A 20,477-nucleotide genomic window follows, 5' to 3' on the forward strand; every position below is an offset into this window, starting at 1 on the left:
TATTAATGGTCACTTGGTTTAAATAATAAATTTTGAGTACAATTAGTCCTTTGGGGAAAATTTCTACCAGAAGGTGATACAGTTGTAAAGAAGGCATATGAGGTGTTGGCTATCATCAGTCGGGGGCTGAGTTCAAGAGTTGCAGCTCTATAAACCTTTAGTTAAACCACACTTGGAAAATTGTGTTCCATTCTGGTCACCTCATTATAGGAAGGATGTGGAAGCTCTAGGGAGTGCAGAGCAGATTTACAAGGATGCAGCCTGGATTAGAGAGCATGTTTAATGAGGGCAGGTTGAGCGAGCTAAGACTTTCTGGAGTGAAGGAGGATGAGAGGTAACGTGATAGAGATGTACAAGATGGTAAGAGTGGACAGCGAGAGACTTTCTCCCAGGGCAGAAATGTCTCATACCAGGGGGCATAATTTTAAGGTGATTTGAAGAAAGGGGTAGGGATGCCAGAGGTAGGTTTTTGTGAGTGGATGGAACATCCTACCAGGGGTGGTGGTAGAGAAAGTCATAGGCACACAGATATTAGAAAAACAGGGTTACGTAGGAGGGAAGAGTTATCTTGGCACAAATGAGAAGATCTGCAGATCCAGGCAACACACAAAATGCTGGTTGAACTCAGCAGGCCAGGCAGCATCAATGGAACACAACACAGTCGACCTTTTGGGCCAAAACCCTTCAACAGGACTGAAGAAAAAAAGATGAGTAGATTTAAAACGTGGGGGAGGGAAGGGAGAAACATAAGGCGATAGGTGAAACCCGAAGAGGGAGGGATGAAGTAAAGAGCTGGGAAGTTGATTGGTTAAAGAGATACAGGGCTGGAGAAGGTGTGTGGGGGGGGGTGGGGATAGGAGAGGACAGAAGGGGGAGGAGCACCAGAGGGAGGCTTTGGACAAGCAAGGAGATAAGGTGAGAGACAGAAAAGGGGATGGGCAATGGTGAAGGTGGGGTGCAATACCAGAAGTTAGAGAAACCTATGTTCATGCCATCAGGTTGGAGGCTACCCAGACGGAATATAAGTGTGGCCTCATCACGACAGTAGAGGAGGCAATGGATTGACATAGGAATGGGAAGTGGAATTAAGATGGTGGCTACTGGGAGATCCAATTTCTTCTGGTGGACGGAGCATAGATGCTCAGTGAAGCAGTCTCCCAATCTACATCGGGTCTCATCAATAAGAGGCCACACCAGGAGCACCAGATACAGTAGATGACCAAAACAGACTCACGGGTGAAGTGTCCCCTCACCTGAAAGGACTGTTTGGGACCCTGAATGGTGGTGGTGGGGGGGGGGGGAGATGTAGGGGCAGGTGTAGCACTTGTTTGGCTTGCAAGGATAAATGCCAGGTGGGAGATCAGTGTGGGGGGAATGGACAAGGGAATCACATTGGGAGCAATCCCTGCAGAAAGAAAGTGGGGGGGGGGGGGACAGATGTGCCTGGTGGTGGGATCCTGTTGTACACGGCAGAAGTTACATAGAATTTTGTGCTTTCAGGCTCGTGGGGTGGTTGGTGAGGACAAAAGGAACCCTATCCCTGGTAGGGTGGTGGGAGGATGGAGTGAGAGTAGACATGCGTGAAATGGAAGAGATGTGGTTGAGGGGAACATTGATGGTGAAGGAAGGGAAGACCCTTTCTTTGCAAAAGGAGGACATCTCCTTCTCCTGTCAGCAGATGCGGCAGAGGTGGAGGAACTGAGATAAGGGAGATGGTGTTTTTACAATTAACGGTGGGAAGAGGTATAGTGCAGGTAGCGGTGAGAGTCCGTGGGCTTATAATAGACATCCATAAATAAGCTGTAGCATAGGAAAAATGGGGGACGGATACCTGTGTAGGCTTGGAACATAGACTGTTCCATGTAGCTGACAAAAAGTCAGGCACAGCTGGGACACTTGCCCATGGTTACACCCTTTGTTTGAAGAAAGTGGGTGGAGCCAAAAAAGGAGAAACTTTTAAGAGTGAGGACAAGTTCCACCAGACAGAGGAGAGTGATAGTGGAGGGGAACTGGTTGGGTCTGATGTCCAGAAAGAAACAGAGGGCTTTGAGGCCTTCCTGAAGGGGGGGGGGTGTATAGGGACTGGACATCCATAGTAAAAATAAGGTGACAGGAGCCAGCAAACTTGAAATCACTGAGAAGACCCAGAGCATGTGAAGTGTCAAGGATGTAGGTAGGAAGGGACTGAACTAGAGGGAATAAAACAGAGTGATGTTAGTGTAGGTTTAAGGGTCAGCATATCATCGGCTGAAGGGCCTGAATTGTGCTGTAATGTTATAGGAATTCTTTTGAAAAGTTTTATTACCTCAAATTGTTAAAACTTGAGCAGCAACCAGTCAGTTTGAGAGTGAGAGAAGGAATGACTCACTCAGGTCAGCAAGTGTACATTAAAGACCAGTGCTTTGCAGGAACTACAGTGTTTGAACAACGGTCAATCAGAGATTGAGATTCAGTAGCAAGTGCAAATTAAGATAAAGCATGAGTAAGTGGAGCGGCCTTTGTTGGAGTGGTCAGTGTAAGAGTGGGATGTGAGAAGGCAGGGAGATCTCCAATGTCCAGCTTCTAACACTCTGCATTAAGGAGTTGGAGCTGGAACTGGATGAACTTCAGATCATTTGGGAGAATGGACAGGACATATAAAGTTGTCGTTACACCCGAGGTGCAGGGCACAGAAAACTGGGTGGCAGTCAAGGTAAAATGCGTTAAACAGCCACTGCAGAATACTCCTGTGGCCATACCCCTCAACAACACTTTGGATACAGCTGGGGATACGACTTAGCAGAGAAAAGTCATAGCGGTCAGGTCTCAGGCAGTGAGTCTGGCTCTATGGCTCAGCAGGGAGGTGGGGGAGAAGCGGTGATAGGGGATTCATTAGGACACCAGAAAGGCGGCTCTGTTGATGAGAATGAGATTCCTGGATGCAATGTTGTCTCCCAGTTGCCAGGGTCCAGGGCATCTTGCATCGAGTCTCTAAGATAGGTAGGAAGAGGGATGAGGTTCTGAAAGGGGGCTCAGGGAGTTAGGTGCTAAGTTAAGGGGCAGGATCTCCAGAGTTATGATCTCAGGATTGCTGCCCATGCCACATGCCAGTGAGGCCAGAAACAGGAAAATCGTACAATTTTAACACGTGGCACCTAAAGTGGAAGAGAAGTAATATCCTAGCAAGAAGATTTGTGAGTCCTGCGTGGTGGGCCGGGGGTGGGGGGGGGGGGCATTTGCCTTGCCTCACCTTCTGAGATTCCTCTAAAATCTTTCTATATACCTACACCTCAAAATCTTATATATTTTTGTGGTGTTTTAAGTATCTGTTCAGAAGTAGAGGGGATTTATTGATTGATTTATCTATCTATCTCTATTTTTAGAAAATTTTCTGTATTTTATTTTCTGGCTGTACTCAGGTGCCAGAGTGCGTGCTCTGACCTCTCCAACACTGAATACCAAGGAGCAGATTCTTCTGACTTGTAACATCTCTCTTCATTTGATTGTGCGCTTTCTGAATATTCATATTTGCTTTTAACTTCTTGGAATTCATCACTGGGTCTATGTTAGCTGCTCATAATTCTGATTTGTGCTGTTACTTTGTATTCAGCTGAGGGTACTTATGTGGCATTATAGATGCAGTAAAATCACTCAAGGAACTTGACTGAAATGTTATGAAAGCCTCACACGAGGAAATCTGCAGATGCTGGAAATTCTAACGACACACACAAAGTGCTGGTGGAACACAGCAGGACAGCGCTTCTCCCTATAGATGCTGCCTGGCCTGCTGTGTTCCACCAGCACTTTGTTCTGACGAAGGGTCTCGGCCCAAAACGTCGACAGTGCTTCTCCCTATAGATGCTGCCTAGCCTGCTGTGTTCCACTAGCACTTTGTGTGTGTTGTTATGAAAGCCTCATTGGGATTTTTAGTTACATGACCAAATGCTTACTAAAGGATGTTTTGAAGGCGCGCCTTAAAATGCGTGTCCAGGCTTACACACTTGTTCAGTCCTGGTCCCAGATAGGTAGTATTTCATCTCCAGAAGAACATGGAATCTGAGCCAAGATCTGTTTAAATTTCAGTCTTTAAGACTTTTGATGTATTCTCTCCATCCATGCTCCCACAAAAACTTTCCCTATCTATTCACACAAACATTTTCTATTTGTATTATCATATGTTAAAAAAAAACATTAATCAAATCCCCCCCGAAACTTCCTATGTGAGGTGGGTGGTTGGGGTGTGGGGGTGGGGGGAATGGGGAGGAAGTAGAAAAGAACAGGTCTCCTGATCTCTGATAATTTAGTTGTTTCTCTCCAAATGTTTTCCAGTGCATCATTCTCAGATTGTCTGGGAATGAAGCCACTGACAACCTGAATCAATGATATAATCTAGAAGAGGAAAGTGGAAAAAGGGGAAGGCTTTCACATATATGAGGTGTTACTGTGTGTGCTCTTGACGAAATACGATGCCTATAAAGTGATGTCGTTGTAGGCGTACATCTTGCTTGCCAATCTCAGGGGTTAGACCAGGGGTGGGCAAACTTTTTGACTTGTGGCCCACAAAGGGTTCTAAAATTTGACAGGGGGGCCAGACCAGGAGCAGATGGACGGAGTGTTTTGGTAATACATCTCATAAGAGAAAATAAAATATCATGGGATATATAGAAAACATGTGCTTTAATTTCAATTGAAAATGAACGAATGCATTACAACAAAATATCTGTCTTTGAAGTCCCATGGTATTTAGCTATTTATTGAAATGACTTTTAAAACACTGAAAATTAAATGAATAAAATACAGCTTTTTAAAATAGTAACAGTTATTATTTTAAAGCACTGAAAATTCTGTTATCCTTCAAGATATTATCATCCTCACTCTCCTCCTGACTGTCTTTATTTCAAAAACGGTAGGAGATGCAGGTCTACTTGTCCTGCTCCTTCTTATTCAATTGTTCCCTGTGCCAAAACTCAACAACGACCAGCACAAAGACAGAACAGTGACAGTGCGCCAGTATGCGGAGCGCGTTATTTGATCTGGAGCGCATTTTTTATTTTGAGAACGTACGTGCACCTGCGCACTACTCATATCCATCACTTAACGGAAATGACATGTAACATGTAAGGCTTATTGAAAAAAATATTTTCAAATGCATTTTTTACATAACACAACGAAGAAACTTATTTTTAATTTCAGTGGGAACAGTGTTGTTGGTCTCCCTTTTTAGCCAGCGCATCAAAGTCTGGATTTAGTTTTGTTGTGGCGATTCTCAGGATGGATCTGAGGTGTTGGTCAGTTAACTTGGATCTGTGGCTGGCTTTGTTGCTGTTCATGACGCTGAACGCCTGTTCACACAAATAGGTCGAGCCGAACAAAGAGTAAAGCGCAAATGTGGAGTAATACGCTGCACCTCAACAAAGGTCAATTTGTAGCGGTGTGCTACATGCAGCGCTAAAATTACGACACGGAGTCGGTAACTGCAGTCAAAGAAAAAAAACTTTATTCGAAATCCCCAGCCTCACTCTTAAGCCTCCCTCAACCTGCCCTCCGTGGCGCAGAGGCTCCAAAGCTCTGTGCTTGCAAATCCCCGCAGGCTATCTCCATTAGCCGGAACGCTGGCTAATTGTGAGCCGGTTTGGATATGCCAGGAAATGGGTCGCCACAAATGTATATAGAGTGCGTCATCTATTGGGAAAACGCCAGAATTGCGGGGAAAAAACGTGAACAATGTTTATTAATATAATTCCATCAAGTTCTGCGGGCCGGATTAAAAAGCAGGCCGTAGTTTGCCCATGCCTGGGTTAGACAGTGAAGCTGGTCTCACTAGACTCCCTAAATCAGATAAGGCTTAGCTCTAGTGAAACAAATACTTCACAATGCCCAATGATTTTCAAATTATCACATATTCCAGCGCCACTATACCATGCCCACCATTTTCAGCAGAACAACCCAAGCAACAATAAAAACAACAACAGTAAATCAAGCCTCTTTCCCGTGCACTGACACACAAAGACAGGCCTCCAACACCAGAACAGGTTGTCTCTGGGCTTCTGCCCACCTGGACTCTCAGACTCGTGGACAGTCTGCCCAAAACCTCCAGTCTGAAGACCCTGAACCAGGAGAAATATGATCCCTTCATCGACTCTGTTAGGAACGATCCTGGGGACCTTCTCAGAGAGGTGTAGAGAATATTGACTTGTGTGCTTGAGAGAAAAAGATAGGTCAAACCATTAGACTCAAAAAATACAAATTTAAAACAGATCCTGCAAAGGAATTGCCTTCCTCGTTGAGCTAACATGAGCCTGTTATCAGGGATAATTTATGTAGTGGCTGTGGGTAGACATGTCTTATTATTTACCCTTGAGTCATTAGCAGTAATGAACCATAATGGTATTTGTTTAACCCTTTCTCTTGCCTGTCTTCTGACACCGGTGCAGTACAAATAAGTGGTTACTTCATCTTTGCATTCCCAAGCAGTGAGAATTCAACCATGGACGGACACACACACACACACACACACACACACACACTTTGGAATGTATTACACTGTATTTAGTGAATTGGCTTATAGAATAACTCATTATCTCTACGTTAATAATTGAGTCCATTGTCAGATAAGCTACGCACAATGCAAACACGAGTGATTTCAGTGAATGTCAGGCACTAACACTTCAGTTCAGATTTTACACAATACTAGTATCATGCAATTCAAAACATGAACAGCCTGTCAAGTTTAGGAACAGATTCAGCAGTAATTTTCAAAAGGGAATTGCACAAATACATTATGGGAAAAATTACTAGAACTATGAGGAAAGGCAGCAGCAATGGGACTTCGTAGATAACTATACCAAGACGGCGTGGCAGCTTCTTTCTACAACATATATTCAATAATTTTATTAGCTTTACAGTAGCAATTGTAACACAGCTGAAAAAGACAATGCTTCACCAATGGAAGGTTTTGTTGTACATAATTTATTCAGTCAATAGTTTATCCCTTTAATATGCACTGTAAATCTATCCAGGCCATTGTAAGCCACTAAATTTGACAAATACATTGTCCCAGCTATTTGACATAATTTAAACTCCATGCTTGATTTGGCGAGGTACATTGAGAATGGAAGAGAGTCAAGGAATCACAATGTGATGCCACTAGCAGAGTCATAGTTTTTAAAATGAGTCCAGTATTTGGAAATACTGTGTGTCCATAGCATATGTTCTGTATATAACCAAATGGTCCAGACCCTTTCCTGGCTTTTATTCCATCATATCATACAGTTATAAAGCAGTGAAGCCGGCCCCTCAGCCCATCTAGTCCATGATGAAATATTATTCTGCCTACTCCCATCCACCCGCACCTGGACCATAGCTCACATCCACCACTTCTTCCAGCAGCGTGTTTCACACTCTCACCACCCTCTGGGTGAAGAAGATCCCCTTCACATTCCCTTAAACATTCCACCTTTCATCCTTAACCCATGATCTCTAGTTCTAGTCTCACCCAACCCGAGTGGAAAAACTTGTTTGCATTTATCCTATCAATATCATTCATAATCTTGTACACCTCTATCAAATTTTTCCTCATTCTCTTACACTCCAGGGAATAAAGTCCTAACCTATTCAGTCCTTCCTCATAACTCAGGTCCTCAAGTCCTGGCAACATCCTTGTAAATTTCCTCTGTGCTCTTTCCATCTTATTGATGTCTTTCCTGTACTGTAGTTAGGTGACAAGAACTGCGCGTATTATTGAGTTGATCACAAATCAGGACCCAAGACTACTTAGACTCATTGCTTCCTCATGTTGGCTACATTTCACGGTTAGCCTTGAAACTCATCACAATTCTCGCTATGCTCTCTTCTTGCTGTTACCATCAGGAAGGAAGTACAGGAGCCTTAGGCCCCACACAAGGTTCAGGAATAACTGTTCCTTAAAAATCAGGCTCCTAAATCAGCATGGACATTTTGACTCACCACAACACTGATCATTGAACACAACCTGTGGACTCACAGTCAAGTACTCTACAACTCAACTTATATACAATCAATATTAGTTAATTAATTGCTTGATTGATTAATTAGTTTTTCTTTGTATTTGCACAGTTTGTCTTCTTTAGCACATTGGTCGTTTGTCAGTCTTTGTGTGGATTTTTTCATTGATTTTATTGTACTTCTTTGTGCTACTGTAAATGCCTGCAAGAAAATTAATCAGTCTAATACTTGATGACATATTGTATATGTACTTTGATAATAAATGTACTTTGAACTCTAAGGCTGCAATTCTAATAGAAGTTCAGAAGTTTGTGCAATGTTTACTTATTCTATTCCTCCATTACCTCTAAATCTATTTTGCTTTATTTTTCTTCATTATGTGAGCAGTAGCCTGTCTGACCACTCCAGAATATAGCTAATCTATGATTTTACTCCACATACCTGCTATTATCCTAAATTTCAAACCCTTTGGTAAACACCATATGTCAATCCTAAAGCCAACAATGACCTTACTCCTTCACCCAAAATACCAGAATGTGTCATTTCTTTAGATGCTGAAAAAGCATTTGATAGAGTTGAATGGCCATATTTATTTAATACATTGTAGCATTTTAATTTTAGTTCAAAATTTATATCATGGATTAAATTAATATACTATAAACCCTCGGCTTCAGTTTTTACCAATAGTCAAAGATCTTTTTTTCAGCTATTCCGTGGTACAAGGCAAGGTTGTCCTTTAAGTCCTTTACTATTTGACATTGCTTTGGAACCTTTGGCTATAGCCATTCGTGAATCACCTAATATTTTGGGTATTACTCGAGGGGATGGGACATATAAGTTATCATTATATGCTGATGATTTGTTACTATACATATCTGACCCTGAGAGATCTATTCCTGCTATTTCGTCCTTGCTTGCTCAGTTTAGTAACTTTTCTGGTTATAAATTGAATTTTAATAAGAGCGAATTATTTTCATTAAATATGCAAGTTCCAATTTATAAACATTTACTATTTAAAGTTGTTACAGATAATATTACTTATTTGGGTATTAAAATTACTAAGAACATTAAGATTTATTTAAAGTTAATTTTTTACCTTTAATTGACCAAATTAAGCAACTTGCTACCAGGTGGTCTCCACTATCTTTGTCATTGGTTGGTTGAATTAATACTATTAAGATGATGGTATTACCCAAATTCTTATATTTATTTCAAGCATTACCAATTTTTATTCCTAAATCTTTTTTTTGATATTATTGACTCCAAAATATCTTCTTATCTGTGGCAGAATAAAAATCCTAGACTAGGCAAAAAATATTTACAGAAGCCTAAGAAGGAGGGCTGTTTGGCTTTGCCAAACTTGAGATTTTACTATTGGGCAGTTAATATACGATATTTAATATTTTGGACACAAGAATTGACTATAGCTGCTTGCCCACAATGGGTAAATTTGTAATGTAAATCTGTACAAGACTTTTCATTGTTTTCAATTTTAGGATTTTCACTTCCTTTTTCTTTATCTAAATTGAATAAACAAATAACTAATCCTATAGTCAAATATACATTGCAAATTTGGTTTCAATTTCGTAAATTTTTTGGTTTGAATAAGTTCATTTTATCAAGCCCTATAATATCTAACTATTTTTGTCAGCCCTCTTTTATGGATCAAGCTTTTCTTTTATGGAAAACAAAAGGTATAACATGTTTTTGTGATTTGTTTTTGGATGATAGCTTTATGTCCTTTGAACAGCTATCTAATAAATATAATTTACCTAAAACCCATTTTTTTAGATATTTGCAAGTTAGAAATTTTTTGTATAATGAGTTACAGTCTTTTCCGAAATTATGTCCATTGGACATTACAGAAAGAATTTTAGCTCTGAATCCTTGTCAACAGGGTTTAGTAGCTGTCATTTTTAATATGATCATGAAAATACAGCCAGAAGTATCAGAAAAAATTAAGAAGGAATGGGAAGAAGAACTTCATTGTCTTATATCCACTGAGCAGTGGGAGAAAATTTTACTATTAGTCAATTCGTCCTCTATTTGTGTTAAACATGCCCTAATACAATTTAAGGTTGTACATAGAGCTCATATGTCTAAGGATAAACTTGCTCGATTTTATTCTCATGTTAATCCAACCTGTGACAGATGTCATTATGATGTTGCTTCATTGACCCACATGTTTTGGTCTTGCCCTTGTTTTCAAAATTACTGGAAAGATATTTTCAGTATTATTACAAGAGTTCTGAATATCAATTTCCAACCGCATCCCATTACTGCAATTTTCGGTTCACCAATGGTGGTTAATAGTCGTTTATCCTCCTCATCTCGACGAATGATTGCATTTGTTACATTAATGGCTAGAAGATCTATTTTATTGAATTGGAAAGAAATTAATCCAACTATATTTCAGTGGTTTTCTCAAACTATCTCTTGTTTGAGCTTAGAAAAAATTAGAAGTGTTGTTTTTGATCAGTTAAATTTGAAGAAACTTGGAGACCATTTATTCAACATTTTCATATGAGTTAAATTGTCTTTTCCTAAACCTCACTTTTATTATCCTTAATTATTTGAATGGAGGTTCGGAGTTATTGGCACTACTATATATATCTGGCATTATGCAATGGCCCATGTTGGTTTGCGTTTTTTTTCCTTCTCTTTTTTTGTTTTTTTTCTTTTTATTTCTTTTGTTCATAAGTACTGTGAGTTTGGGAGGCTATATATATTGATTATTATATATTTGAATGTCTACTTAAACTATCAACTATGTACTCTCAAACACTTTGTATTCATGTTTCATTTATGTTTGCTTAAAAATTAATAAAAAGATCTAAAAAGAAAGAAAGAACAATAACCCTAGCATGAAGGACAATTCCAGATTTTACACCACTTTCTCCATGCCAACACTTCATATGTGAAACTGTTTCTTAACATCTCTCCTGAAAGGTCTGGCTGTGATATTTAAAATATGACTGTCTCCTAGGTTGAGAGTACCTATGAACAACTTCCATTTCAGCAAACCTAAACATCACAAGGAAATTCACTAAAGCATTGTCAAACAAAATTGACACTCTCAAGTATGTACATCTGAAGTGCATCGTAAAGGATGAAAGAGCGGTGTAGAGGAGGCTAAAATTGAAACATCAAGAAATTGGAGCTTGGTAGTTTAAAACCTAAAAACATGACCATGAGCGCATTTTCATAGTCTTCTGCTGCTGTAGCCCATCCACTTCAAGGTTCAGTAGGTGTGTTCTGTGATGGTTTTCCGCATACCACTGTTGTAACGTGCGGTTATTTGAGTTACTGTTGACTTGACCAGACTGGCTGTTCTCCTCTGAGCTCTGTCATTTTCGCCCACAGACTGCTGCTGACTGAAGGCTTTCTGTTTTCCACGCCATCCTCTGTAAATTCTAGACAATGTTGTGCATGAAAACCCCAGGAGATCCAGCAGTTTCTGAAATACTCAAACTATATGGCACCAATGATCATTCCACGGGCAAAGTCACTGATCACATTTCTTCCCCATTCTGATGTCTGCTCTAAACAACTGAACCACTTGATCACATCTGCATGATTTTATGCATTGAGTTGCTGCCACGTGAGTGGTTAAATAGATATTTGCATTAATCCTTCGTTCTCCCTCTTGTAAAAACTCACACACAATTGTTCCATCTGTTAGCTGAAAGCTTTGCTTTAACGTTCTTTCTCTCCTCCCCTGTCCCCCCCCTCCGATGGTAATGAGGTGGAATTGGTTGAGAGCTTCATATTCTGTAGTTTAAGTATCACCAACAGCTTGCCCTGGTCCAAAATTACAGCCAAGAGAGTACACCAGTACTTCTACTTCCTCAAAGGCTAATAAAATGTCCCTAATAACTCTCACCAGTTTTTACACTTTATGGTAAGTGCTCCGCCCAAACCCACAAAAAAGTTCAGTGAGTTCTAATACCAACCTCCCCTCCACAGCTTCTATCTGTACTTCCTGTGAGGTCTGGAATGCAGCCAACTTAATCAAAGACCCTTCCCTCCCTAGTCATTGGCTCTTCTTTTCCATCAGCCAAAAAAATTCAAAAGCTTGAGCCCATGCACTATCAGGCTCAAGAACAACATTTGTAAGACTCTTGAATGGACCTCTTACAATATAAACTCTTGGTCTTTCAACCTACCTTGGCATGGCTGTTGCACCTTGTTTATCTACTTGCACTGCAATTTATTTGTAATTTAAATATATGCTGCATTCTGTTTTTGTCTTTCCTATTTGTACTAATAATGCGCTTATAGTTGAAATGATCTGTCTGGATGCAATGTAAGAAACGCCTTTTACCGTATCTCAGTACAGGTGACAATAATACATCAATTACCAATGGTTTTGCAACTCCATATGAAGTCATACTCTCCATTTAGCTATTTCTCCTAATTTTTTAATTATGTGGAATAAAAACAATAGTAGAAATACTTCAGTTTTCAATCACCTCACACCTTTACTTCAAGCTTTTGTGATGTTTCCAGATTCGCAACTCAGTTTTAACACACACAGTTAATATCATTAATGGCACACTGGCAGCCGACTCACAGCTAAAACATCCTGGATTCAATCCTGATCTCCGGTGCTGTCAGTGAGGAGTTTACACATTCCCCGTGACATTGTGGAATTCCACTGTGTGCTGAAGCTCCCTCCAACATTCTAAAGATGTGTGGGTTGCCCACTGTAAATTGCCCCTACTATGTAGGTAAGTGGTAGAATCTGCAAGGAGTTGATGGGAATGTGGGAAAATAAAACAGAATTAGTTCAAGTAGGTGCTTGATGATCTGTAGAGATCTGATGGGCCAGTAAGTCTATATGACCTATGAGACAGAGAGAGTACCAGACCCTTCAGCCTGCCTTGTCTTCACCATCCATGACACCATTCTGAGTAACCCCATTTACCTACACATAGCACCATTCCTCTATTCCCTGCCTGTTCAAGTATCTTACCCAATGACTGTATGGCTCTATAATCCTTATAATTTGTGAATGCCCAGACCACTGACCATGACCTGCTTAATTTGAACCACTTCACCTATTAGAGTTAGGGCATAAGTCAGAAACTATCCAACATTCAAGAGAACAGACAGATGGACAAAGAGAAAGTGCTGAAACATGGAAACTAATGACAAAAACACTTCAATTTCATTTTCAAGATATATGCATTCCCAGAAAATCCGTTATTGATTGCATATGCCCAGTTGTCTTTAAAAAAAAACTTTCTTGAAGAGCAGTGAGAATACTTTGATATTCTACTGCACTCAAGTAGATGCATCAGAAGGACAGTCTAGTGCAGTATTCTAAACTCTTGCAATCAATATCGGAATCTGGTTTATTATCACTGAGATATACCTTGAAATTTGGTTTACAGTGCATGACCTTATATTAGTTAAAAAATATTAAGTTCCTATAAAAAAATAAACAATGTATAAGAGGAATGGTGAGGCAATGTTCATGAATTCATGGACTATTCAGAAATCTGAATTTGGAAGGGAAAAAGCTGCTCCTAAAATTATGAGTGTGCATCTTCAGGCTCCTGTACCTCCTCTTTGATGGTAGTAATGACATGATGGACCTTATTGATGGACGCTCCCTTCTTGAAGCACTGCCCTTTAAAAATGTACTTGATGATGGGGAGGCTTGTGACCTTGATGGAGCTGGTTGAATCTCCAATCCTCTGCAGCTTTTTTCGATCTTGTGCATTGGGGCCTTCATACCAGTCTATGATGCACCAGTCAGAATGCTCTCCACCATGCATCTGTAAATATTTCCTTGAGTCTTTGGTGACACACCAAACCTCCTCAAACTCCTAATGAAGTATAGTCACTAGTATGCCTTCTTCATGATTGCATCAATCTGGTGGGCCCAGGATAGATCCTCTGATATGTTGATCCCAGGAACTTCACCTTCATCAAAGGCTCAAGACTTTCTCTTCACCTTGACGGAGTGTACGTGTGCTGCCCAGGAGTCAGGAGTAAGGCAAATTTAGGGTTGTGATGTGGGTGGTGTAGGTGTTAGAGATCTGATAGCTGAAAGCCAATTGAGACCTGTGCTATAGTTGGTCAGACAACTTGGGAAATAGGATCATGCCAATGTTTTGACTGAGTAAGTGCAGGATAAAAAGGGCCTTGTACAATGACTGACCAAAGATTCATAGTCCAGATCCACAATCTAGAATCTGGAAGAGAAGCCCATGATCACAACCAAAGATTGTCAGGGGTGCAGAAGGTTGTACTGTATCTTTGGGAAATAATCCAGTAAGGAAAATTGAGAAATGGTTGAGGGCAAAGAGCAAAATGGTCAAGAGGATCAGACTGGAGAATGGGAAAGTTGGAGCTTGGGCACTGCTTGTCTCCAAATCAAGTCAAAGTAGCAAGGATGATGCACATCTAAAAGTGCTTCCAAATTTTAAGAGAAACATAAAATGGCTTAGAAATTGCCATTGTTGGTTCCACTTCAAACAAGTCAATTGTCAACTGGGAAATGCTAAAAGAGTTACTGTATATTAGTGGTCACCAACCTTTTTAAGCCCAAAATCCCCTAAGATCCCCTCAGCCTTAGTGAAAGGCGAGATCTGCCCCAGATCAATTAGTTACATGCATGAGCACTGGGGCAAAAAAAGACCAGAAGTAAAACCCTGCAACCCAGAAGTAGAAACAATGTATAAACACCAGGGGTACCCATCCTTTTTTGCACCGCGGATCGGTTTAATATTGACAATATTCTTGAGGACTGGATGACTTGGAGGGGGGCTGGGATACAGCGATACTCAAAGTAGGTTCCTTATGTCCAGTCCATTCTGCAATTTAGTTTTCGCAGCTCTTGGCACTTAGCTTCTGCCCCACTTGCTCACGTTTTTTTCCGCCGAGAAAACTCAACCGGTTTGTCTTTGAGTACAGGTGCTTGGACTCATGGTACCGGAGCAGTTTTGAGGGCTTCATTGCCTCATTAGACAACCTCCGGGCCCGAACTGCAGCCTCCCTCCTGCCTGCCCGCCCGCCGCCAGACGCCTTGGCCAAGTGTGAGAGGACAAGGCCAGGGCCAGTGGTCCCTGTATCCGGGCCACGGTGGTTGCAGTTTGGAGTGAGTGACCGACCGAGCGAGTTGTGTGACAGGACCTCCCCCCTCCCCGTAGGATCTATTGGCCGACAAAAGTTTGTTTCAGTAGATCGCAGCATGGTAGCTGCTCTGCTACTTACAGAACCCTGTGCCCGAATTAGATCGTCTGCGAATATTTTAGCACCGGGTTCCCCATGAACATTCGGTGTGATAAACAGGTTTAGAGGTGGCGTCCATCTGTCGGCACTCCAGGCCGTCAGCAATGACACTTCCCGCCGGCCAGTTACCAGTGATCCCTGGTGCTAGAGTGTCACAGCGTTTAGGCGACTGATGACCTCGCGTGCATTCGAGTTCAACAGTGGGTGTGACGGAAAGAGGAAAGGTGCAGCTGACTCATATCATTTCCTCACAGCCCAGTGGTTGGGGACCATTGAATTAAAACTGTATAGTGCGGGGGAGCTACACGCATGCGCACTGGGCAGAGAGAACAGAACTAAAACCCCGCAACCCAGAAACAATCTCTCAACAGTATTTGTGTATTTCTTTTTCTTTTTTTTCTGGGATCTACTGGGAAAGTCTCAAAGATCGACCAGTCGATCGCGATTGACGGGTTGGCGACCACTACTGTATATGATTGTTTGAGAAACCTGCTCTTAAGTGATGTTTATTTAAGTTTAAATACTAGCTGAAAGACATCAAAGAAGGTACCATAGTTCATGATTATTTACATTAATCTTGTGGAAAAACAGAGGCTAGTCTTATATCCTATTTAAGAATAGCACCTTTGTGCAGCACTGCTAAATAGAATTTAAGGTCAAATGTCTGGAGAAGCAACGCGAACGTGTGACACATTAATTGCAGTGGCATCTTCTCTCTTCCTTTCCAGTCCTGAAAAAGGGTCTTGGCCTAAAACATTGACTGTTTATTCATGTCTATAGTTGCTGCCTGACCTACTGAGTGCCTCCAGCATTTTGAGTGTGTTGCTTTGGATTTCTAACAGAATTTCTCCTGTTTATGATTAACTGCGGTTTATGATGTATAACATAATGGTTGCTATTGTTTTCAGTGTAGTGTTCCTGTACTTAAATTAAGTATTTCCACTTTGTTTTACAAGTGACCTTATGCTCTTTCAAGCATCAAACTAAAAACACTTGGATAGCAGTTCCAAGCAGTAACTCATTCTGCTGCTGCCATCTGTTGCCATTGATCCACAATGCAGACTCAGAATCCACATTTGCACATTTTGTAGAGTCATGGAACGAGATATTCTTCCACTCAGATAAATACACTAAAGTGCTAAACCTAAGCCTGGATTTTGTTACTTTTCTTGTGCAACCATGTGATTATGCTTAAAATGTATAGCATCTTTGATCTTCATTCTGGCAAATGAAGTTCAAAGTCAATTTTATTATCAAAGTGCATTTCTGTCACCATATACAACTCTGAGATTCATTTTCCTGAGGGCATACTCAACAAATCTATAACAGTAACTATATCAGGATCAATGAAAGATCAACCAGTGTGAAAATTGTACAAATGCAAATGTAACTACAAATATATCTCCAAAGTTGATATCTGTTATTTGTGAAACGGGGTGCCGTGCACAATCCTAATCTGATGAAAAACGGACGTGGGAGCACGGAGGAACATCTGGAAATCTCCAGGAATGCCCTCTTCTTTGCTGCTGCTGCTGTGAGGTCCGGGTCTCTGCTGGGAAGAACAGGCCCCCAGTCCTCGGGGTCGCTTTGCCGACGACCGGTGGCGAAGGTGTCGCAGTGCGCTCGGCAGAGGATGGTGCTCAGAGAGGCTGTGCCGGATGGGATGGTCGGAGGCTTAGAGGTTCGACGGACTCAGAGTCCACTGCGGTCGGGGCGCTTTCACTGCGTGCTGCGTCTGTGAGGCTGGGTCTGGCGGCACCATGGAAGTCCATAGCGGGGGTATTCCCTTCTGCGCCTGCATGGTATGACGAGACTATCGGGACCCTGAAGACTTGTGGAAACTGTGTTGTGGTTTCTTTTGAACTTATAGTTTTTTAACATCTTTGGACTATTTTTACTGTGCCCATGGTCTGTTTTTTTTTTATCAATTATGGTATTGTTTGCACTGTTGTAACTGTATGGTTTTGTGTAGGTCTTGTAGCTTTAGTTTTTGGTTTGTTGGGTGGTAGAGTTGGTCTCTTGACTTAGTGTGTCTGGGTAGTCTTGTGTCTTTGGAGCTCCTTTCTGGGGAACACACTAAGATGGTAGCACAATATTAATACACAGCAGCCTCTCCGGACTCTGGATTTGGGGATTGCCAAAAGTTATGTGGATTTTCTGGTGTAGTCTGTTTTGTCATGTGCTTTTGTGATATCATTCTGGAGGAACATTGTTTCATTTTTTAACTGCATTGCAGTTGTGGTTTCTAAATGACAGTAAACTGAAATTCAATTGAATTCAATAAAAAACAGCAATAAGTAACAAGAATATGAGATGAAGAGTCCTTGAAAATGAGTTCATTGGTTGTGGGAACATTTCAATGATGGGGCAAGTGAAGTTGAGTGTAGTTATCTCTTTTTGTTCCAAGAACTTGATGGTTGAGCTGTAGTGACTGTTCTTGAACCAGGTGGTGTGAGTCCTGAGGCTCCTATGTCTTGTCCCTGATTGCAGCATCAAGAAGAGAGCATGACCCGGGTGGTGGGGATCCGATGATGGACACCTCAGCCGTTGATGCTCTGCAGTAAATAACCTGTTTGTGCAAGCTCTCCTTATAGCTCATACCCTTTAATCCAGGCAGCATTCTGGTAAGCATCTTCTGCACACTTTCCAAATACTCTACATCTGTCCTGTAATGGAGCAACCAGAATTGCACCTAATATTCCAAATGAGGCCTAACCAAATGTTAATGTAGCTGCAACATGATTTTTTGACTCTTACGTACAATGGTTTGACCAATGAAGGCAACTCGCAAGACCATTTTCAGTGATGTATGGATGCATTTGGAGAACTAAATTTATGTGAATACTCTTGCAGCTCTATTTCCTTACCATTCTCCTTCACATGAAAGCCATATTCATACAGGCAGGCACTCAGCCTGCTTCCTTGATTGCTGTGGTGATGTGTTGCATCAAAAATAAGGACCCAAAGACATGTGATATTGAGATCCAATGTCGTTGCCTCTTACTGAAACACAATCTTGAATGTGCAGATATATTTCTCAGATCCTTCTAAATGATCACCCATCCTGATAGTGAGCCATAATGCCTAAGTATACAAATTAGCCAGAATATTTATCATAAATCCCTTATAAATGGAAGAAAGCATCACATACCCTGAATAATTATTTGAGTACTTATCTGACATCTAATGGACACAACAAATTGGTTTCTTTTTGCTTTAGTTTCAAAGGTATGCTTCAGGAAATTCTATGAAAACCTTGTTGAATTCAAATTATTTAAAATTTTTGTAATTGAACTATTCAAATCAGTTCAAAATATACTTTATTCTTGAAATAATTCATAAGTATTATTACAGAACATTTTTGTCAGCAATTTCATTACGTCAAGTTACTCATTTTACTTCACAGTGGCACATCATCAGTTGTCATTCGTTTACAATCAAAACTAAATAATTCATGGGGATTTAACAAAGATTTTAACTAAATTGCATGCAAAGTCAGGAGCACCTTCATCATTTTCTCTTGCAATGGCTGCATACAGCTTTAGTGCATTCCTGGGTTTCTGAGTGCCATTTCTCTGATCTAAGAAGGCAATGGCAAACCACTTCTGTAGAAAACTTTGCCAAGAACTATCATGGTCAAAGACCATGATTGGCCAAGTCATACGACACGGCACCTAATGATCTCTAGATGATCTCTAATCTACCTCTCTTGCCAGCTCTCCTGTACGTGCTGCTCTTCAGTGTTCACTCCCTGCAAGAAAAGCTGGATTGCCTCTACCTGCGGCTGATCCAGTGCAATACAAGAACTCCTGTGTACTTGTTCTTGCAGAAACGTGGCTCCAGGACAACATACCACACAGCATTTTTCTTCAAGGACTTGTAGTAATTTTATTTTGCGACTATGTGCTATTGTAACCATATGTGCTGTATGTGACTACGTACTGTGCTTTGCACCTTTGCCATGGAGGAACAGTGTCTCAGCTAGTTATATCCATGGGTTTGGCAAACGGCAATTAAATTTGATCTTGAGCTTGTGGTGGTGAAACACATGCAGCCAAATGCACCCATGTTCATCTGGAAGTTGGGATGTTGGAGCCTGCCTCTGCAAGTGCTGACATTTTTAGTAAATTGGACTCATCTGCTGGCATGCATGCATTAAATCCACAAAATGGACCTTACTTCATCCCACCCATCTGAAGAGAGGGTTTAAAAGTAAGTCTAATACATATTCATTGATGTAAATAAGATAATCTCCATGTTCCCATGACTGTGAAGCAAGCTATAGGGAGGACTGTAAACACTTAAAGGTAAAGATATGATAGGTGGATTGCTTTCATGTTTTGCCACTGTTTAAAGCAGATATAATTCATATTGTAATCAATTCATCTTCACTACTCAGCTTCTTTAACAAAATTTCTTAAGGCCTTATATTTAAAGGAAACCTTTCTGAGAAGCAGCTCAGCCCCTGTATTCAGTGGATGTTCCCTCAAGTGGAGCATCTCTCCCCAGTGGTGCCATGATGGAAAGACCTGGCAGGATTGGGATCGAACTCCAACACATGTATAACATAGAACAGTTACAGCACTGAAATGACAATTTTACCCATGATGTTGTGCCAAACTAATTAAAGTCCCAACTAAACTAATCCCTTCTGCCCACACAAATGTGTATCTCTCTTCGTTCTCTGCACATTTATGTGCCTCTGAGTCTGTAGTATCTACTGTACCTCCACTACCACCCAACAGTTCCAGGACTTGCGTAAAAAAAACCGCACTTGCACTGGACACCTCTCACCTTAAATACATGCTCCCTAGTATGAGCTATTTCAAACCCACACAAAAAAAAATCCTGACTATCTATTCTACCTACGCCTCTTGCAATGTATAAACATTTATCAGGTCGCCCTTCAGCCTCTGTTGCTCTAGAGAAAACAATCCACGATTGTCAAACCTCCTCTCATATCACATACCGACTAATCTAGCGAGGATTCTGGTAAACATTTTCTGCACCATGTGAAAGCGTTGACATCCTTCACGTAATGGGGCAAGCAGAATAAAAGGCAATACTCCAAATGCAGCCCAACCAGTTTTACAAAGCTGCAACATACTTTCCTGACCCTTTAACTTAATGGCTTAACTAATAAAGTCAAGTATGCCATATGCCTTCTTTACCATCCTATCAACTTGTGCACAACATTAAGAGCGCTATGGACTTGGACCTCGAGTTCCCTCCGTATATCAAGGTTGTTAAGGTCCTGCCATTAACACCGTACG

The sequence above is a fragment of the Hypanus sabinus genome, chromosome 19, assembly GCF_030144855.1.
Source record: "Hypanus sabinus isolate sHypSab1 chromosome 19, sHypSab1.hap1, whole genome shotgun sequence".
NCBI classification, from domain to species: Eukaryota; Metazoa; Chordata; class Chondrichthyes; order Myliobatiformes; family Dasyatidae; genus Hypanus; species Hypanus sabinus.